Here is a 22,687-nt window from a genome sequence, read left to right on the forward strand (position 1 = left end):
TCGACCTGGTCCTTTTCAGCCCAGACCTATCAGCTCCAGACATCCCAAAACATCACCCTATTCCAGAGGCCACAGAATTCATGATTCCAGATAATTCGTGTTAGTCTTTGCTATTCAATAAACTCCTGGCTGCAGCTTCTACTTCCTGTATCAAAGCTAAGGCTCACAGTTCAGCAGGTTGTGCACTGCACCATGTTAGCCCTGGTACAGTACACAACCTGCCCAACTGTGAAAAACTGGCCCTTAGACTGACCCAGAGTCTCAGTCTAAAGGGGCACTGTTTACATCACTGCATTATAGATTTGTGTACTGTACTTACTTTGGCAATTTTCAGCAGATGGCAGTAAAGTGTCTTGAAGAAGGGGAGGTTTTACTAATTTTAAAAAAGGCACCAAAAGGGCTAGTGGTGACCCTGCCAAATACCTTCCTGGGTGGGAAAATGAGGCCCCAAGATGGATCTTTGACAGAATAATATGGTTAAGAGCTCATGCTCTGGTGCCAGAAAGACTGGGGTTGCATCCCTGCTCTGCCATTTAAACTGGCTACCTGACCTAGACATGTGATTCTAAGTTATTCGAGACTCACTTTGCCCATGTGCAAAATGGGGATAATAATAAGACCTCAAAATGTTGTTGAGGGGGCAAAATGGGATAAGCCATTTAGCCCAGTGATTGGCACATAGTAGGTGTTCAAGGAGCCCCTGCGAATAGTAGACATCTAGACCTCTACTGCTTTATCTCCACAAACCAGCAAGCAGGCTCCCTCCAGGAAATGATCCTTGGCTTTGCACTAACCACATGGCTTAAAAGGGACCTGCTTCCTTCTTTCAGAGCCTTTCCCTTGACGCCCATTGATTGGCCTGGGGGTGTCACCTGACCTAAGCTAAGCCAATCAGGGGACTTCCCTGCATTTTTCAGTGTAGGATCCAAGGGAACAAGGCTCAGTGCTTAGCAGGGGATGAAGCTGAGACAGGTGGCTTGAGAGGAGGTGACAGGAGCTGCACTGAGGAGCTCAGCTACCATGAGGAAGATAAGGATCTGGAAAAAAGAAGCCAATAGGAGGGAGAGGGGCTGGGAAGACAGAAAGAGTGAGTTGCCTGGTGACATCTGAGTCCCTGAGACCCAGAGTGATACTTGTCTTCCCCACACTTATGCCACAACTTGGAGCAATCTTTTTTTTTTTTTTAACAGGGTTTCTGTCACCCAGGCTGGAGTGCAGTGGCATAATCATAGCTTACTGCAGACTTGACCTTCCAGGCTCAGATGATCCTCCCATCTCAGCCTCCTGAGTAGCTGGAATCACAGGCACACATCACCATGCCTGGCATATTTTTTTGTAGAGACAGGGTCTTGCTCTGTTGCCCAGGCTGGTCTTGAATTCCTGGCCTCACAGAATCCTCCTGCTTTGGCCTCTCAAAGTGTTGGTATTATAAGGATGAGACACCATGCCTAGCCTGGACCAATCTTTATATTTGGATCAGACCTGATCACTTTACCCTAATAGGCAAAAATCATCAATAGCTCCCCATGGCCCACCAGATAAAAACACAGATTTTCTCATGCTGGTAGTCAAACATCTCTAGAATCTGGCTTCAACCCACCTTTCAAGCTTCATCTCCCTCTCTTGCTTGGTCAACTGGATGTTCCTTCACTCTCCAACTTGTGTGACTTTCTTCCTGTCTTTCCTCGTCTAGAATAGCTCTCTTCCCATTGCTCCTAGTGGACTTTGGGTAGTGCTGGCCCTACAACCTCTAATTCTCCCTTCATCTGGTATGGTGTTCTGACTTCCTCTAGGGAAATCTCTCTTTTTTTCTTTTGTAGACAGTGTCTCACTCTGTTTCCCAGGCTGGAATGCAGTGGTGTGATCAAGGTTCACTGCAGCTTCGACCTCCTGGGCTCAAGTGATCCTCCCGCCTTGGCCTCCCAAATAGCTGGGGCTACAGGCATGTGCCACTGTGCCTGACTAATTTTTTAATTTTTTTGTAAAGACAGCGTCTTGCTCGTTTGCCCAGGCCGGGCTCAAACTCCTGGGCTCAAGTGATCCTCCCATCTTGGCCTGGGATTACTGGTGTGAGCCACCACGCCTGACCTGGGGAATCTCTTTACCCAACTAGAGATGGATTTCATGGTGTCTTTTCCTGGTCACATGGCCCAAGTAAGGATAGTTGGTTGCTCACTCTTGGGACTTGGAATCTTGAGTAGAGGACACACCACTACCAACAACAAAATGGTTTGAACTGACAAGACTCCTGATGAGTTCCATCTAAGGCTATACACAGATCTCTCCTCCTCTCAGCCCTCACCTTTAAAAAAAAATAATTCCTTAGTCTTCCTTAGTCTTCTGTGATATTACAGTTTTATATATGTTGGTTTTCATCCACAGCTCCTGGGTCATAACTCCCATAGTCCTTGTTACAATGTTGGGTGCTTTAGGTTTTAGGAGGCAGAATCTTTCTCTGATCTTCTCCTGTCCTCTTTTTTTTTGTCTTGCTCTGTCCCTCAGACTGGAGTGCAGTGGTGCAATCTCAGCTCACTACAAACTCTGCCTCCCAGGTTCAAGTGATTCTCCTGCCTTAGCCTCCTGAGTAGCTGGGACTACAGGTGTGTGCTACCATGCCCGGCTAATTTTTTGTATTTTTAGTAGAGATGGTGTTTCACCGTGTTAGCCAGGATGGTCTGAATCTTCTGACCTCATGATCCACCTGCCTCGGCCTCCCAAATTGCTGGGATTACAGGTGTGAGCCACCGTGCCCAGCCTCCTGTCCTCCTTTTACCTGATAAGGTAGGACTCTAATCTGATTGTGGTCAAAAGACCTTCATTCCAGAGTGGGTCCTGCTCCATACCCTAGAGGAAGGAATGCTACGCAGAGGGGCCAAGAAGTCTGAGCAGACAGGCCTTGCTGGGTATAGATCATGCACTTTTGTCTAATCACATTTCTACATGGTTGTCAATCATGCCTATGTAATCAAGCCTCCATAAAAACCTGAGGACTGGGTTCGGAGAGCTTCTGGATAACAGAACACATGGAGTTTCCTGAAAGGTGGCTCACTTAGGGAAGGCATGGAAGCTCCACGCTCCTTCCCCTATACCTCGCCCTACACATCTCTTCATCTCTATTCTTTAAAATAAACTAGTAAATGTGTTTCCCTGAGTTCCTTGAGCCACTTCAGAAAATTAATCCAACCCAAAGAAGGCATCATGGGAACCCCAACATACAGCTGTTCGGTCAGAAGTTCTGGAGGCCTGGACTTGCAACTGGTGTCTAGGGGAGGGGGACAGTTTTGGGGACTGAGCCCTCAAGCTGTGGGATCTGACGCTATCTCCAAGTAGGTAGTGTCAGAATTGAATTAGAGGACACCAGCACGTGTCCAGTGCCTGGTGGTGGGGAAAACCCCATGCATTTGGTCACAGAGGTCTTCTGTGTTGATGTCTGCGATGTGAAAGGAGAGAAAAAGTCAGTTTGAGTGTTTTTCTTAAGCAACTTCCTTATATCTTTCCAACAAATTCCTTCTTTTCTAAAATTAGCTTGAACACTACAATCAAAGAACCCTAACTCACATGGGTTCTTGTCCAAATCCTACCTAATTTCCAAGACCCATTTCAAACACCTGCTAGAAGTCATCTCTCCCTTCAAAATTGGACTCAGGAAGGCTGGACATGGTGGCTGATGCCTGTACTCCCGGCACTTTGGGAGGCTGAGGTGGGTGGAACGTTGGAGCCCAGGAGTTTGCAACCAGCCTCGGCAACATGGCCAGACCCCATCTCTACAAAAAAATTTTTTTTTAAATTTAAAAAATTAGCCAGACGTGGTGGTGCATGCCTGTAGTTCCGGCTACTTGGGAGGCTGAGGTGGGAGGATTGCTTGAGTCCAGAAAGTCGAGGTTTCAGTGAGCCATGATCACACCACTGCACTCCAGCCTGGCCAACAGATCGAGACTCTGTCTCAGAAGCAAAAACAAAAATGAATTGGACTCAACAATAATTTTCCCTTTCCCCTTTTGTCTTCCCTCTCTTGCTTTCTCTCATTCTCTCTCCACATCATTCTTCTTCTAGTCACTCACAGATCCCCACCCTGGAAGGTAAGATGGAAACTTCTAGTTGCCTATGCATTATTACCCCTTATTCCTTCCAAAGGAACTCTGATTATGTTGGGAGAGGCAATATGTTGGGCTAGAAAACTACATTACCCATTCAGAGATCATTCTGGCCAAAGAGGTGGAAGTAGAAGTTATTGGGTAGAGACTCTGTTAAAACTCCCTAAAAGGGGGCTGTCTCAGATGAGAGTCACACTTTTGCTCATCTCTTTCTTCCTTCCTGCTATTTGGCATGCAGAGGGGACAGCTGGAGCTGCAGTGACCACTTGTGACTTTGCCGTGACCTTGAGGTTGAAAGGCACATGTTAACCATGGTGAGGCAGGGGAACCTGGATCCCTGCTGCCATACCAACCCTGGACACTTGCCTGCAGAATTTTTTTATATGAGAGACAACTCTATCTTTTAAAGACATCATTGATTAGGTTTTCTGTTTTATGGAATGGATACAGAAAGTCAGGGCTACATAGGTAGGAGAATAATCAGCCCAGAACCAATGTCTGGGCTATTGTTACTCAGAGTCACGGTATAACAATAGAGAAGAAAACACTAAATGTAATTCATGGGTCTGGTTCTAGTCCTAATTCTGTCTTATATAAGAAAGAACCTATGTCCTTGCTGTTCACCTTCTAAGCATCGCTGGACTCTCCAAAATTCTTCTGGTCCCCAGCCAAGCAGTGGTCACCATCAGTCTCCCTCATCTTGCACAACTTCCCATGACCCAAGCATCTTTTCCCTCCAGAAAAGTTCCCCAAGACTCCTCCACCATCACCCAAACAAAACCCATCTCAGTGTTAATATCTAGTGTTTTTTGAGTGTATATTGTGTGCCAGGCATTGTGCTGGGCACTTTCTACTTATCTCATTTGAATGCACCCAGCAACCCAATCAGATTTTCTGTATGAGAAAAACAGAGTCATAAGTGGCAGAGGTAGAATTTGAATTCAAGTCCACCTGGCCTCTGTAACCACACCAGACCAATCTGGTTCAACTTTTATGTAACAAAGTTGTGAGTTGTTTTTCAGTTGGTATCAACCCCCAGGTTAAAGATCACATAACCTGAGCTTGCCCAGATGAACCAACTGTACAACCATAGATGGAACTTAAGTTCTCAGGCCAAGGAATGGGGACTGAATTAAGAAGTGAACACCACATGGCAGGATTCAGGATCCAATCAAATTGAGACCTGGTGTCACCCCATGGCAGGATCCAATCAGATCATGCCTCCCAGCATCACCTCATTGCAAGATCCAATCAGATTATGCCTCATTACCCTATGCTTATAAAACCTGACCCAGTGCCCAGCTCAGGAAGACAGATTCGACCATTTCCTCCTCTCTCCTTGCCAGTCAACTTGCAAGAAAGCTTTTCTCTCTCTTTCTTTCTGTCCATTCTGTGTCCATGTGTTCTCATCATTTAGCTCCCACTTATAAGAGAACATGTGGTATTTGGTTTTCTGTTCCTGCATTAGTTTGCTAAGAATAATTGCCTCCAGCTCCATTCATGTCCCTGCAAAGGACATGATCTCATTATTTTTTATAGCTGCATGATATTCCATGTGGTATATGTACGACATTTTCTTTGTCCAGTCTATCATTGATGGGCATTTAGGTTGATTCCATGTTTTTGCTATTGTAAATCCCCAAAGGAAGCTTTTCTTTTCCCCAAAGCCGTTGCCATGGTATTGGCTTCATGAGCATCAAGCCGTGAGTGCATTGATTGTTCAGTAATACTTCTAAAGTGGTAGTCCTAATGACCGCCCTGTTCTGTACATGAGGAGGAAAGAAATAAAAAATATCAACTTATATCTGGCAGGGATGGCCAACTGTCCGCTAGTCTCTACTCTCCCCTTCTTAAATAAGAGTGGATCTCCATCAGAGACAATTTTGTCTCCAAGGGGACATTTGACAAAGTCTGGAGATATTTGGTTGTCACAACTTGATGGAGGGATGCTGCTGGCATCTTGTAGGTGAAGGCCAGAGATGCTCCTAAATATGCTACAATGAACTGGGCAGCCCCCTGCAATAAATAATTATCTGGCCCAAAATACCAGTAGTGCTCAAGTTGAGAAACCCTATTCAACAGGAGCCAGGGCCTCAATTTTTAGCTGGGCACAGGGCTGCCTAGAATAAAGCCCAGATATGAGTTTGTGTGGCCAGGTGACTAAGTTTTGACCAATGAGATGTGAGCAACTTCCGTACTGTGCCCTTAAGAGAGGCATACTCTCCCTTCCTCTTTTCCCCAATCCTGATGTCTAGAATGTGGACACAGTGGGGTGCCATCTTGGTGCTTGCAGATGGGGGCAGCATCTTGGGAATGGCAGAGCACCAAGGTGAGAGAAGCCTGCACCCCTGATGACTTCACAGAATGAGTTGCCACACTAGCTGGAAAACTCATGTGAGAGAGAAACAAACTCTTATCTCGCTAAATCCATTATTATTATGAGTCTTGTTTTTAGTAGTCAAACCCTGTGCCAAGACAATGTGATGATGTCTCCCTCTTTCACCTGCATTCGAGAACTTGTAGTCTCGTAAAAATACCCTCTGGAAAAGCTTTGTTTTAGCAGCAGACCCTGAAGGATAAGAAAGCACTAACTGCAATGTCGTCACAACCCCAAGGCATTTATTCTATTCGTACTTGCCCACAAATCAGTTTCATTTGAGTGTGTTAGTTCATCAAATTCCCAGATTTTGACTCAGCCCCATTAGTCTTTGCTTACAGGGCCTCAAGTGGTCTCTTTATGCACAAAAACAATCTCCTGAATACACAACAGGTGCACACTTCTGGAATTTTAATCTGTTATCCTGAGGAGAACGGAATGAAGGGGATAAGTGCCCAGCTTCACTTGAAGGGCTTGCAGCCATAGCCGAGCATGCCCCAATTCCTTTGTTCTCTCACCAAGTGGCAACTGGAGGCTGTCGTTGATCACTCAGATGTCATTATGATCTCCACTGAGTCATCCACACTGTTTCTTGCAGTCTGGAGAAATGTGGCATTCTCCAGGTTTGGGGCACAGCTGAGTACTTTCAGAGGTGCAGTGGAAGCAACACTGACCTAGATATTAAGACATCAGGTTTCTTACTCCAAAATCTGCCTTTAATTAGCTGTAGGATTCTTTTTGTTTGCAAGTGACAATATTTAAATTGGATTTAGCAAAAGAGAAATAATTTATTGGCTCACGTAACTGACAACATCCAAAATCAAGGTATGGTTGGATCCAGGGACTGGATGAACCATGTTTCTAGCTTCTGTAAACTTGAAGCTTTAACATCTTCCCGGCATCCATATGCTGGACACTGCTTTGTCTAGACAACCTGATGAGAGGCCTGAGTCCTGAGTCAGGACTTGCCTCAGCCTTCCTTGTCACCTCCCCAACCCGCTTCTTCTGGGAGAAGTCCTTGTCCTGGAGTGTACTTTTCAAAACAAACCAACCATTCCAGGGTCTGCAGGGTCTGACCCTAACCACCTCCCTTATTAAGTTCTCATGCCCTGGGCCATTATAGATTTCCCTAATCACCCAGGGCCAGGTGCCAGGCAGCCAGAAACATCCCCTATACCCCAGGCCAGAGTCCACTGAAATATTTCTCCTTCCTTCCTTCCTTCCTTTCTTTCCTTCTCTTTTTTCTTTTAATAGGATCTGACTCTGTCACCCAGGCTAGAGTGCAGTGGCATGATCTCAGCTCACTGCAACCTCCATCTCCTGGGCTCAAGCCATCCTCTAACCTTAGCTGGGACTATAGGCGCACACCACCACGCCCAGCTAATTCTTGTATTTTTTTGTAGAAATGGAGTTTCACCATGTTGTCCAGGCTGGTGTTGAACTCCTCAGCTCAAGCAATTCACCCACCTCAGCCTTTCGAAGTGCTGGGATTACAGGCGTAAGCCACCGTGCCTGGACTGAAATATTTTAAACTAGCCAATCCTAAGCCCACTCACTACCCTCTCTCATCTACTCTTTCCTGCAGAAACCACAATAAAGGCTCTTGCCCACAGCTCCCTTCCCTTTCTGCCTCCTGCCTGACTCTGGTGCTTCCCCAGACAGCCTTCTGGGGGGTGACATGTACTCCTTTTGGGATCTTGTGAGTGTAACAAAGCTAATGTATCAATGGCAGTCATCTCCAGGTTGGCCTTGCCACACCTAATTAATAATAAGACCTATTAAAACAGGGATTCGGGCATGGTATCAGGGAGCAGTTTCTCTCCATCTCCTAGCCCCATGATCCCCTGTGCTGGTTTCATTCCCAGACAAGCCTTTCCTGGGAGGTAGAAGAGGTCTGCTGACATCCTGACTGTACATCTTCGTGGAGTTAAGTAATCATGGAAGGATGAGTTCTCTTTCCACCAATAATCCTAAACTTGATTTCTGTCAGCCTGGTTTGAGTGATGTGCCCATTCTTGAACCAGTCACTGTAGCCAGGAAGATGGGGTACTCTGTTTGGATAATATAGGAGACTTGCCTACCCCTGGAACCTGGGAATGGGATCTAACCCACTCAAGCCGTAGGATGATAAGCGTGGGAAGGCAGCCTCTGCAAACAAAGTGGAGATGTTGGACAGAAGGAAATCACAGATGGTCACTACCTTCCTTGGAGTCCCCTGAGACAAGGATTTGGTGAAAATAATTTATTTGGGAGGTGATTTCAGAAAGCACCAGCAGGAGATGAGAAAGTGAGATGGTGAAGAGAAGGCACCAATTCAGGGTGCATTAATGAGCAGGTCACTGCTTAGGGTATTTGGGACCCAGTCAGCCAGGGAATTCTGGGAGATTTTTAGAACTTGTTTAAGGGGTGAGGGAGTTGGGGTATTTATCCACCGGCTCCCATCTGTCATTGCTTGAGGCTGCTTTCGAGGACAGCATCTGTTACAGTCAGAGGCAACATTTCCCCACTCTGAGCCTCCTAAAGTGTTCCCATTTGTAAAATCAGGTTAGACTAGAGGCTCTCTCACTTCCCTCTTCAAGGAGTATTCTAAGGCTTCCTCTCTGGGTTGAGGCAACGTAAAGTAGTGGCTGAGTGTTCAGACTCTGTGGTTGGATTGCCTGACATCTCCATCAGGGTCCCAGCCGAAAACAGAAGGCATACACTCTAATGTTTATTTTTAAAACATTTAACAATGGAGACCTCCTATTGCTCGTCCTGCACAGGCAACCAGTTTGATAAATGAGCCACTTTACTACTTTGAGCCTCAGGATCCCCACCTGTAAAATGGGTATACGTGTGGAGATTAAGACTCAGCGTTTTTATTTTAGCTTTGTGAGACCCTAAGCAGTGAACCCAGCCAAGCTTGCCCACACTTCTCTGACCTACAGAATGGTGAGAGAATAAATGTGTGTGGTTTTGTGGAAATTGTTTAGTTTATAGGTAATGATTTTGTGCTATCGTTGGTACCATTCTTAAGTTTATATTTTAGTGCATATTTATCACTATCTCTAAGTACAATTTGGAAAAAAAAAATGAGTAACAATTTTGGTGCCTGGTGATTTAGGGCCAAAGATATTGAAACAAATAAGGCCACCCAATATTCATCTCTAAAAGGTACTGTTTACATTCAACATAAATAATTATACATGACAAATCATTCACATTTGAACTTAAAAGGATCAACTAAATGTCCAGGACATTTTGGCTACAGAATTTGTATTTTTTTTAATTTTAGTGAAAACATATAACATTAAGCATACCATCTTAACCATTTTCAAGTGTACATTTTAGTGGTGTTAAGTACATTCTATTGCTGTGCAACAGATCTTCAAAACTGTTGGGTCTTGCAAAGGTGAAACCCTATACCCATTAAACAACTCCCTATTCCCCCCTCCCCCAAGCCCCTGATAACCCCACTTTCTGTTTCTACGAATTTGACTATTTTAGATACCTCACATAAATGGAATCATACGGCGTTTGTCTTTTTGTTACTCACTTATTTTAGGGTGATGTCTTAAGCTGCTAAGTTTGTAGTGATTTGTTTCATAGCTGCTTTAGAAAGCAGCTTCCACCCTGGCCCTATTTTAGCTAGTCCTCAATTTGGTCCAGTGTCTGAGCCCCTTGTCTGGAGTCAAGTCCTGCCTCCTACCTCATTGGCATATAAAATGCCTAGCATAGTTCAAGCAAAAATACACAGTAAATAAACGAAGGTCCCTGGTTTTTTTAGTTCTTAATTTCTTTGTTTGCTTGTTTGTTTGCTTGTTTGTCTGAGACAAGGTCTTGCTCTGTTGCCCAGGCTGGAGTGCTATGGCACATTCTCTGCTCACTGCACTCTGACTCCTGGGTTCAAGCGATTCTCCTGGCTCAGCCTCCCAAGTAGCTGGGACTACAGGCGTGTGCCATCACACCCGGCTAATTTTTGTAGAGACAGGGTTTTGCCATGTTGGCCAGGTTGGTCTCGAACTCCTGGCCTCGGGAGATCCGCCCACCTCAGCCTCCCACAGTGCTGAGATTACAGGCATGAGCCACCGCACCTGGGCTATTTAGTTTTTAATTTTGAAATAATTTTAGGCTATAGAAGAGTTGCAAAATTAGTACAGAGAATTTCTGTATCCTCTTCACCCAGCTTCCCCTAAAGTCACTATCTTACTTAACCACAGTATAATTATCAAAACTAAGACATTAATATTAGTACAATGCTATTAACAAAGTTATAGACTTTATTTGGATTTTACCAGTTTTTCCATTAATGTATTTTTTCCTGTTCCAGAATCCCATCCAGGGTCACAGATTATATATAGTCATCATATCTTCTTAAATCTCTATCGGTCTGTGACTGTTTCTCAGTTTTTCCTTGTTTTTTATGGCTGTGACAGTTTTGAGAAGTGCTGGTTGAGTTAATCATGCCTTTTTACTTTCTGTATTGCTGACACTTTGATATCCGGGGCCTGGCTGACCCTACCCCTCCCAGGGCCAGCCAATTCCTAGGTACAGTAAATAGCGAGCCTGTGAGCACGCCTTCATATGCAAACTAACCAATCCAGAGCCCCAACCATCTGCATATTCGGGATCTTACACTCTTGGCCATTGTCCCTCTCCCCTAATGACCCCAGAGCCAGCTACTGACTTAATCACATGAACCCTTAAAATCTGGGCACCCCACTGCCCCTCCTCAGAGTCCTCTGGCTTCCCTAACATCATAGTAAGCAGCTGAGCTGGCCCTGCTGCCCAAAACCTCAGCTCACCTAGAAGGGGAGCTAGGAGTAAACAGAGGGCTCTTGCCTGCCCTGCCTCCCAGCCCCCCTGGCTCTCTCAGCCTGCTTTGCATTCACGACAACATCAATCTTGTTCAAACCCTGGAGCCCATAAGCCCCGCTGGGCTGGCTGCCTCTGAGTCACCGCACACCGGCAGACGGTGCTAAACTAATTTCCCAGCATCTTTGGGAAGGATTTGGTTTCTGTCTCCCCAGCTAAGAGCCATGCAGACGGTGGCAGCAGGCTGGCAGGACCTAGGGGCTCCCTGCCTGGTCTGGGAGAGCCCAGACTGAGATGCGATGTGATAAGATATTGATTAGCAAAGTGGCTGGGGGTTGGAGAAGGTCCAGGTTGCAGCCTGAACTGGATTAAGGGATAGAACAGCAGGTGCCAAACCTCAAGGATGGTGCTAAAACATCCCTGGAAATGTAACCAGATAGAGAAAAGTGTCATTAGTTTTTACAAAGACTTTTTTTTACAAAGATTAACAGGGCTCTTACCATGTATATGAATGATGTAATCTTCATTAACAATTCAACAAGGTAGGTACTATTTGTTATTGCCAAAGTGCTGAGGCACAAAGTGCTAGTAACTTGCTCAAGGTCACCACCTGGTAGGTGATGGGGCCAGGTTTTTAACCCTGACCGCCAGACTCAATAGGATACCTCAACATTAGCCTGTCCAGGTGCCCACACATCTTAGCCGACTCTGCTGAGCTGTCAGAATATGCCTAGAAAGGACACACATATATCCCGTCTTGGTTCAAGGTGATAGCATCTTTCAGATTTGTCAACCTTACAAACCTCATCGGTAAAGTGGGAATACTGATAATACCCACAAATAAGTTTTAAGATATATAAAGGTTTAAGACACTAAGTATTAATAATGCTATTGAGAATCATTATAACAGAAAGGCCGCCAGTCCACTTCAATTTGACCATAACTCTAGCAGATGGACATTAAGATTCTACCAAATGGGCCAGGCGTGGTGGCTCACGCCTGTAATCCCAGCACTTTGGGAGGCCGAGGCGGATGGATCACAAGGTCAGGAGATGGAGACCATCCTGGCTAACACGGTGAAACTCCGTCTCAACTTAAAATACAAAAAATTAGCCAGGTATGGTGGCACGCACATGTAGTCCCAGCTACTCAGGAGGCTGAGGCAGGAGAATTGCTAGAACCTGGGAGGTGGAGGTTGCAGTGAGCCGAATTCGTGCCACTGCACTCCAGCCTAGGCAACAGAGCGAGACTCCATCTCAAAAAAAAAAAAAAAGAAAAAGAAAAAAAGAAAGAAAGAAAAGAAAAGAAAAAAGATTCTACCAAATGGACTTCTTTTCACCAAATCCTCTAACAAAGCAAATAGTAATAGAGCGGACATCGATTTCCTTTTTCCTTTTCCCTCATTGTCTAAAAGCCGTGGTGGATGGAATTGACCTAAATCTCAAATCCAAGGGTGGGACTTGATGGGTCCAAGCTTATCAGGGTATTTCCATCAGACTTGCCCTTGACTGGTTCAAGTAACCCAGGCCTAGCCTAAGCGAATCAGCTCAGTGATCCACGATTAGGAGAACTGGCTTAAGACTGGTCCAATCAACGGAGTTAGGATTTGTATTCATCAATTAAGGGCAGTGACTCGCCCTTCTCCGATATGAATAAGGAAGCTTGTAACCTTGTTTGTTGTTGATAGCTACCTTAAAGCCTGGAGAAAGCCAGTTTGTGGATGAATCCAACTTACGGAGAAGGCAGTGCCAGAAGAAATGCAGTGAAACAGAGCTGGAATCTTGATCAAACTACACCAGAAGTGTCTCTGAAGCTGGCTTTTATTGTTTGACCTGGTTTGAGTTGGTTTCCTGTTACTTGCAACCAAAAGAATCACAATTGATAGACTAAACCATAGATAGCTTAAAAAATTATTGTGCAAAATTATATTAGTACTTTGAGAAATTGGGAGAAAGGCAGGGGAGACAGAGTTTAGACAGAAAGTTGAGGTTTTTTTGTTTTTGTGAGACAGGGTCTCACTCCGGTTGCTCAGGCTGGAGTGCAATGGTGCTATCACGGCTCACTGCAGCCTCAACTTCCAGGGCTCAAGCAATCCTCCCACCTCAGCCTCCCAAGTAGCTGGGACTACAGGCATGCACCACCACACCTGGCTAATTTTTTGTACTTTCAGTAAAGACAGGTTTTCACCATGTTCCCCAGGCTGGTCTTGAACTCCTGAACTCAAGCAATCTGCCTGCCTCAGCCACCCAAACTGTTGGGATTATAGGCATGAGCCACTGAGCCCAGCCAACAGAAAGTCTTTTACTCACCCACTAGGATGGCTATAATTTTTTTAAAGGACAAGAACAAGTATTGACAAGGGTGTGGAAATTGGAGCCCCCATATGCTGCTGGTAGGAATGAAAAATTATGCAGGCACTGTGGGACTGTCACCGTGTGGCAGTTCCTCAATAAGTTAAGCACAGAATTACCATATATGCCAAAAAAATTGAAAACATGGATTTAAACAAAAGCTTATCCACAAATGTTCATAGCCAAAAGGTGAAAACAACCCAAATATCCATAAACTGATGAATGGATAATCAAAATGAGAGATACCTGTGCTGTGCAATATGCGTTAATATCATTATGCAATAATATTCCTTCTTGGCCGGGCGCAGTGGCTCACGCCTGTAATGCCAGCACTTTGGGAGGTCAAGGTGAGCAGATCACTTGAAGTCAGCAGTTCGAGACCAGCCTGACCAACGTGGTGAAGCCCCATCTCTACTAAAAATACAAAAATTAGCTGCGTGTGGTGGCACACGCCTGTAGTCCCAGCTACTTGGGAGGCTGAGGCAGGAGAATCGCTTGAACCCGGGAGGCAGGGGTTGCTGTGAGCCGAGATCGCACCACTGCACTCCAGCCTGGGCAACAGAGCAAGGCTCCGTCTCAGAAATAATAATAATAATAATAATAATAATAATAATAATAATAATAATAAGATTCCTTCTTATTAAAAAGGAATGAAGTACTGATACATGCTACAACATGGATGAACCTTGAAAACATTACGCTGACTGAAAGAAGGCAGACTCAAAAGGCTACATATTGTGTGATTCCATTTGTAAAAAATATCTAGAGTAAGAAAATCCATAGAGATAGAAAGCAGATTTGTGATTGCCAGGGATTGGAGGCAGGAGGGAAATGGCAGGAACTGCTTAGTGGGTACAGGATTTCCATATGGGGTGAGGAAAATAATCTGGAACAAGATAGAGGTGATGTTTGCACAACATTGTGAGTGGACTTAGTACCACTTAATTGTACACTCTCAAATGGTTAAAATTGTGAATATTTAAGGTCCTTCTTCTTTTTATTAGGGCAAAATCCGCAAAACATAAAATTAACCATTGAAAAATGTGGCCGGGCTCACGCCTGTAATTCCAGCACTTTGGGAGGCCGAGGCAGGTGGATCACTTGAAGCCAGGAGTTCAAGACCAGCCTGACCATCACGGCAAAACCCTGTCTCTACTAAAAATACAAAAATTAGCTAAGTGTGGTGTCACACACCTGTACTCCCAGCTATCTGGGTGGCTGAGGCACAAGAATCTCTTGAACCCAGGAGGCAGAGGTTCAGTGACCCGGGATCACGCCACTGCACTCCAGCCTGGGCCACAGAGCAAGACTCTGTCTCAAAAATAAATAAATAAATAAAAATAAAATGTAGCATTTAGTGGCCTTTTGTATAGAGTATATGTTTAGCATAGATATACAACTTAGTGGTCACTTTAGTGTAACACTTTAGTATAAAATGTTAAATTTTATGTTATGTACATTTTACCACAAGTAAAAAAAATTTACTCATTCACTTGTTCATCCTAGAGGTCTGGACTATTTTGGACAGATGCCGAGTGATCCAGGAGTTTACTATTATTATTTTATTCAATAAAATATCACATAGTGATATTCACTAGATCGGAACTGTTTCCTCTGTTATGAGAGCATTTTCTACAGCCTGCGGGATTGTCAATGTGCAACAGTACAACCGTAAGAAGACTCAGCCAGTGAGAGCTCAGCTCTGTTCAGATCCAGGGCCAGTTGTGAAGGGCAAGACCGTTTACAGCCTCCATCCCAGCACCACGGAAGACCTGTGTTGGCAGCCGTGGGAGCAGCCCTTTAGAAACCCCTTGGATCCATTTTTTAAATGATTTCTCTGTGGTTCACGACAAATAATAATTTATAGAGTTAACCATAGCCTGGGCACAGCGGCTTGTGCTGTAATCCCAGCACTTTGGGAGGCCAAGGCAGGAGGATTGCTTGAGCCCAGGAGTTTGAGACCAGCCTGGGCAACCAGCCTGGGCAAAAATCTCTCTCTTTTTTTTTTTTTTTGAGACGGATTCTTGTTCTGTTGCCAGGCTGGAGTGCAGTGGTACGATCTCAGCTCACTGCAACCTCCACCTCCTGGGTTCAAGTGACCCTCCCACCTCAGTTTCCCAAGTAGCTGGGACTACAGGCACACGCCACCATGCCCAGCCAATTTTTGCATTTTTAGTAGAGACAGGGTTTCACCATGTTGGCCAGGATGGTCTCGATCTCTTGAGCTTGTGATCAGCCCGCCTTGGCCTCCTAAAGTGCTGGGATTACAGGTGTGAACCAGCACGCCAGGCCAAAATTCCCTCTTTTATAGAGACCTTTTCTCTATTAAAAGTGGAAAAAAAAAAATTAGCCAGCCATGGTGGCGTGCACCTATAGTCCCAGCTACTCAAGAGGCTGAGGTGGAGGATTGCTTGAGCCCAGGAGGTCAAGCCTACAGTGAGCTGTGATTCCACAACTGCACTCCAGCCTGGGTGACAGAGACTCTGTCTCACAAAAAAAAAAAAAAAAAAAATATATATATATATATATATATATATATATATATAAAATAAAAAATTTAATAGTCAGCAATAATGTATTGTACACTTAACATTTTGTGAAGAGGCCAGATCTTATGTTAAGTGTTCTTGCCATAATTAAATTAAATTAAATTTAAATTTAAAAAAAGTTTTTTAAATAATAAAGTTCGACACCCTTCCTCCCAAATGTCAGGCTGCAAAAGACACGACAATCACCAACATTTAAAAACTCAATATCCATGAAAGATTGATGTGAAGGCTTTGGAAGAATGTGACTTTTCCCCAGGTGCCTTCCTCTCTCCAGGTTAAGAGCTGCTGTGTGGCTTTTGGAACTGAGGACACCAAAGCCTCAGGTGTCTGAAAGGTGGCTAGTGCAGTTAAAAAGCCACGCACCCTCTGTTCATGTTACATATTTATATTTTGGCAAAGCTTCCAAGTGACTGCTCAGAGGGGCACTGGCAATCCGTCATGCCTAAGGCATTCACGTGATAGCAAGTGGCAACTATGGGTGCCCACCGACACCACCCAACATTCCCAAACCCTCGCTGGAGCACATATGGCCTGCAAGTGCTTCGACACTGATGTTGAGTTTCAGTGTGAAAGCTGGAATCTGAGGTCCACACAAAAATCTTTTAACATTTGTTTAAATTTAAAAAAAAAAAAAGAAAGAAAGAAAAGCTCATAAATAGCAAAGAGCCGTGTCTATGATTGCCTGAGATTTTGTTTGGTTTTTATTTTCAGAGCCAATTGCAGATTTTATTCCTTCCACTTGGAGAAGGCCAAATCCCAGCTGAGTCCTTTTGATCTTTATCTTGCTTCTGGATCACATCCTCTTTGGATAATTGGCTTCAGTAAGCTCAGTAAATTCCAGCCTTCCTCTTGGAAGTCGCAGAAATATGTGGCAGGTTCTGTAAGGGATGCAGCCAGTTCTCCACCGGACATGGATTTTAGGCCTCACCAGACCACCCCACTTTGAACCCCAGTTCGCAGCATCACTGGGAATAGCAGGGGTATCCCAGGAGCAAAGAAACTATGATTCAAGTAGAACCTAAGAGATGTGCAGATAGAAGTAATTCAAGATGTTAGTTTTTGTTTTTGTTTGTTTTTTAGCGAGGTCTTGCTCTGTTCCCCAGGCTGGAGTGCAGTGGCACAATTATAGCTCACTGTAACCTCAAACTCCTGGCCTCAAGCGATCCTCTCACCTCAGCCTCCTGAGTAGCTGGGACTACAAGCACACACAGCCATGCCTGGCTATTTTTTTTTTTCTTTTTTCTTTTTTTAGAGACAAGGTCTCACTATGTTTTCTAGGCTGGTCATGAACTCCTGGTCTCAAGCAGTCCTCCTGCTTTAGCCTCCCAAAGTGTTAGGATTACAGGCATGAGCCACTGCACCTGGACTAACATGTTAACTATTTTAACTGTAACCCTGATAACACCAACCTAGATACAACTAAGTCTTCTAAGATCAATCTTTCCTTCAGTGATGGTGTCTGATGGAGTGCTTTTAGCTGGAAGCATTGAAGCTTGCAGAAAACCCAATTCAACTGACTTAAGCAATGATAAATGCACAATCTAATACCTCAAGATGAAATCATGAATAAGGCAAGAATGCATATTCTCACCACTTCTATTCAACATTGTACTGGTAGTTCTAGCCCTTACAATAAGGCAAGAAAAAATAAATAAAAAGCATAAAGATCAGAAAGGAAGAAGAAAAGCTGTCTCTATTTGCAGGTGACCTAATTCTTTGTTGTTGTTGTTTGTTTTTTTGTTTTTTGTTTGTTTTTTTTTTGAGATGAAGTCTCCCTCTTGTCCCACAGGCTGGAGTGCAATGGCGTGATCTCGACTCACTGCAACCTCCACCTCCCAGGTTCAAGCGATTCTCCTGCCTCAGCCTCCTGAGTAGCTGGGATTACAGGCACCTCCCACCATGCCTGGCTAATTTTTGTATTTTTAGTAGAGACGGGGCTTCACCATGTTGGCTAGGCTGGTCTCAAACTCCTGACCTCAGGTGATGCGACCACCTCGGCCTCCCAAAGTGCTGGGATTACAGGCGTGAGCCACCGCACCCAGCCAACCTGATTCTCACATAGAAAAGGTTTAGGAATCTACAAAACAACCACTAGAACTTATAAATGAATTTAACAAGGTTGCAGAATACAGGGTCCGTATACAAAATAATTACATAGCAAAATGCCTGAGGGTGGAAGAGTTGGGGAGGGTCCCAATGGGTCAATGATATCATCAAAGGCTTAAGTTCTTTTGAGCTTTTCATATTGCCAAACATAGCGTTGTTCCTAATGGTTGCAAGATGACTGCCACAGCTATGAACATCACATCTTCACAAAGTAACTTCCAAAGCCAGAGCAAGAAAGGAACACATGTTTCCTCCTTGGCTTCATTCATAAAATGAGAAAAATGTTCACAGAGCCCCACCCCTCAGGCTTTCCTGCGTTGGCCAGAATGGTGTCACATGCCTGTTTCTGAACCAATCACTGGCAGAAAAAAGAGGACTTACCATGATTGGTTTGAAATATTCAAGATCCACTCTCCCATCTCATGGACCTGGGGAGAGGGCTAGGGTTCCTTAAAGCTCATGGCCACTGAATGTCTGAAGGAAACCAGAATTTGGCTGATGAGTAAAAAAGAGAAAATGACTACCAGGTAAGCAATGGTATCTGCCATGCTATCCCACACACAATTTCCAAGAATCAAGCCACTGCAGGACTCCAAGCTGATTATGAATGAGATCTTAGCTTCTGTCTGCACTCATGTGTACTGCCTTGGGGTGGCCTCCAGCCCCTCTGGGGCTTTCAACTCAACCAGCAAAAACCCTTCAGGTATTTATTAATATATTATTGAATGGTTAAAAAAGAAACAACTTCTGTTAATAAATACAGTTCTATATTTTTCAAGGCAATTTCCCATCCTTTGTATTATTTTCTCCACATGAACAACCCCAAGAAGTCCCAAGAGATTGAATGACGTCCCTAAGGTCACCCAGAAACATAGCAGCCACTATGTATGCACCAGAATCTGTGCTAGGCACTGTACGTAAATAGTCTTATCTAATTTTCACTACAACCTAACGAGGTAGACTTTACTGCTATTCTCATTTTGTAAAGGAGGACTGAGGCACACAGAGGTTAAGTAACTTGTCTATGGTTACACAGCTAGTGAGTGGCAGAGCCAGGATAGACCTCAGGGCTGTCCGAGCCTCAATCCCATACTGTTTAACCTCTAAGTTATACATATTTTCCCTTTTTTAACCATCGGTATTCCAGATGCCATTACTCAGATTGACTTATTAAGAGATTAACCTATACAATATTCCCTTGTGTTGTCACAAATAAGAACAGCCTCAGAAAGTGGAAATAATGGAATGGGAAGGACAGGGGCTGTCCTTCATGATTTTTTTTTTAATAGAGTTGGGGTTCTCACTATGCTGCCCAGGCTGGTTTCAAACTCCTGGCCTTCAGTCATCCTTTCACCTGGCCTCCCAAAGCACTGGGATTACAGGTGTGAGCCACCACACCTGGTCCTCTCCTCCTTCATAACTGCCCACCTACCCTGACTCTCCTATTAGCTAGTTATATACAAAACCACCCCACACTCCCCCAAAAGACCAGAGGCCAGGCCTCCATTGTACCCTCATTTCTTTTTTTTTTTTGAGACGGGGTTTTGCTCTTGTTGCCCAGGCTGAAGTGCAGTGGCAGGATCTCAGCTCACTGCAACCTCTGCATCCCGGTTTCAAGCGATTCTCCTGCATCAGCCTCCGGAGTAGCTGGGATTACAGGCACACACCACCACGCCTAGCTAATTTTTTGTATTTTTTAGTAGAGACAGGGTTTCACCATGCTGGCCAGGATGGTCTCGATTTCTTGACCTCGTGATCCACCTGCCTCAGCCTCCCAAAGTGCTGGGATTACAGGCATGAGCCACCTCACCCGGCTTGTACTCACTTTTTAAAAAACATTTCCTATCCTCCATTTCATTAAAAAGGATAATATGAAGATATTACTCCATGAATGCTGTTTCCTATCTTCCCAGAGACTTGGATTTAATTTTGCTAGGAGATGAGGAAGAACTCTCAATATTCCTCTTTTATCCTCTGATTTTATTATAAATTGTGAGAATTATAGCAACATAATTATATCATTTAGGGAAGGTTTTCAGGAAATTGACATTAAAAGAGAACTGAAGAAGAAAAAATCCTGTTCATTTTTTAAATCTATTTAGTGAATATTTGGATAGAATAGCACTCTATACCCATGCATACCTGTTAACTGGCAGTCTTTTCAACGCTATTTGGAGTCTAAATGACATTAACATGAAAAGTAGAAATGTATACCACACAAATATTCTAAGTACTCTAATCCAAAAAAAGAGAGTCCAGCAAAATGTATAAAGCAGGTAAGGCAAATTAATAGCTTTCAGGCAGAATCTGGTCCATAGACACAGTTGTTTGCTCCATCTGGTGGGACTTTTTTTTTTTTTTTTTTTTTCAGACGGAGTCTCGCTCTGTCGCCCAGGCTGGAGTGCAGTGGCGGGATCTTGGTTCACTGCAAGCTCCGCCTCCCGGGTTCACGCCATTCTCTTGCCTCAGCCTTCCGAGAAGCTGGGACTACAGGCACCCGCCACAGCGCCCGGCTAATTTTTTGCATTTTTAGCAGAGACGGGGTTTCACCATGTTAGCCAGGATGGTCTCGATCTCCTGACCTCGTGATCCGCCCGCCTCGGCCTCCCTAAGTGCTGGGATTACAGGCGTGAGCCACCGCGCCCGGCCTCTGGTGGGATTTTTTAAAAAATCAGTTGCACAGTCAGGGTGCAGTGGCTCACTCCTGTAATCCCAGCACTTTGGGAGGCCTAGGCGAGCAGATCACTTGAGGTCAGGAGCTTGAGACCAGCCTGGCCAACATGGTGAAACCTTGTCTCTACTAAAAATACAAAAAGTAGCCAGGCATGGCTACAGGTGGCACGTGCCTGTAGTCAGTCCCAGCTACTCAGGAGGCTGAGGCAGGAGAATCGCTTGAACCTGGTAGGTGGAGGTTACAATGAGCTGAGATCGCGCCTCTGCACTCCAGCCTGGGCAACAGAGCGAGACTCTGCCTCAAAAAAAAAAAAAAAAATTGCACAGCCTGGGCAACATAGGAAGACCCTGTCTAAAAAAATAATTTTTAAAAATTAGCCAGGCATGGTGACATGCGCATGTAGTCCCAGCTACTTGGGAGGCCGAGGCAGGAGGATGGTTTGAACCCAGGAGTTTGAGGAGGCAGAGAACTATGAACGTGCCACCGCACCCCAGCCTGGGCAACAGAATGAGACCCCATCTCTAAAAAATAAAAGTAAAAATTAAAAAAAAATCTTTTGTGGTTGGCTATCTCAATGGCTATTCCCTATCCTCTTCTCCTTTGTGCATGACTATAGGGTCTGAAAAAAATAAAATATAGATAAAAAAATAAAATATTACAGATACTTGTAATAATATGTAATTTCTGGATTTTGACCATTGCACTGTGGTTATATATAAGAATGAACTTGTACATGGCAAATAAACTCTGACATGTGCAGAAGTACAGAGCATTCTGTTTACAACTTATTTTTAAATAAACAGAAAAATAATATGAAAAATAGAACTATAAGGCATATGTAGCAAAATGTTAATTGGAGAATGTGATGACAGATATATAGAAGTTTTTAATACTATTCTTGCAATGTTGTTGTAATTTGAACTTATATTTCAAAATAAAGTTACCAAAAATAATTAAAATGAGAAAAGTTTTTTAAAGAAAAAGAGAATAAAGGCAGATGCTCACTGTCCTATCTTACCTTGAAGCTAAATGTGGTCATGCGATCTAGGTTTGGCTCGTGAGCTATAAGACAAAGTATGCTGGGCTTTTGTTTACTCTGATAAAATGGAAAGTCCTGTGAGGGGTGCTTAGGGGTGCCACCCCATTCTCCTCTTCACAAGTGGAATACAGATGTGATGCTGGAGCTGTGGTAGCCATCTTATGACCATGAGGCAACAAGACTAAGAGCCGAAAAAGCCAATATGTGAAGGATGAGTGTGCAGAGAGGAAGTGCCTGGTCCTTGACATTGTGGAAATACTGGACTACCTCTGTGACTGCCCATCTCTACTTTCTTGTGTCCTTGTGTTTTAAGCTGTTCTCTTTTATTTGAGACAGAGTCTCACTCTATCGCCCAGGCTGGAGTGCAGTGACACAATCTCAGCTCACTGCAACCTCGTGCTCCTGGATTCAATCGATTCTCATGCCTCAGCCTCCCAAGTAGCTGGGATGACAGGCAGGTGCCAACATGCTGGCTAATTTTTGTATTTGTTAGTAGAGATGGGGTTTTGCCAGGTTGGCCAGGCTGGTCTGGAACTCCTGACCTCAAGTGATCCGCCCACCTTGGCCTCCTAAAGTGCTGGGATTGCAGGCGTCAGCCACAGTGACTGGCCTTAAACAGTTCTTACTATTTTGCAGCTGAATGCATCCCTAATATGGTCACTGTGCTTGACTTTTTTTTAACCTCCCAGCATCTAAACTTCAT

At 44.3% G+C, this 22,687-nt stretch overlaps 1 long non-coding RNA gene across 1 annotated transcript in view; it reads right to left on the reverse strand.

Annotated features, from left to right (window-relative positions):
- Positions 1 to 16,838: 16,838 nt before the first annotated feature.
- LOC134757491 (uncharacterized) overlaps positions 16,839 to 22,687 on the reverse strand; it is a 39,368-nt gene continuing 33,519 nt past the window's right edge. The window contains exon 3 of the long non-coding RNA XR_010131508.1: positions 16,839 to 17,183. This is a non-coding gene — a long non-coding RNA (uncharacterized lncRNA). The remainder of the gene's footprint in view (positions 17,184 to 22,687) is intronic.

Source organism: Gorilla gorilla, chromosome 18 (assembly GCF_029281585.2).
Source record: "Gorilla gorilla gorilla isolate KB3781 chromosome 18, NHGRI_mGorGor1-v2.1_pri, whole genome shotgun sequence".
Lineage (NCBI taxonomy): Eukaryota > Metazoa > Chordata > Mammalia > Primates > Hominidae > Gorilla > Gorilla gorilla.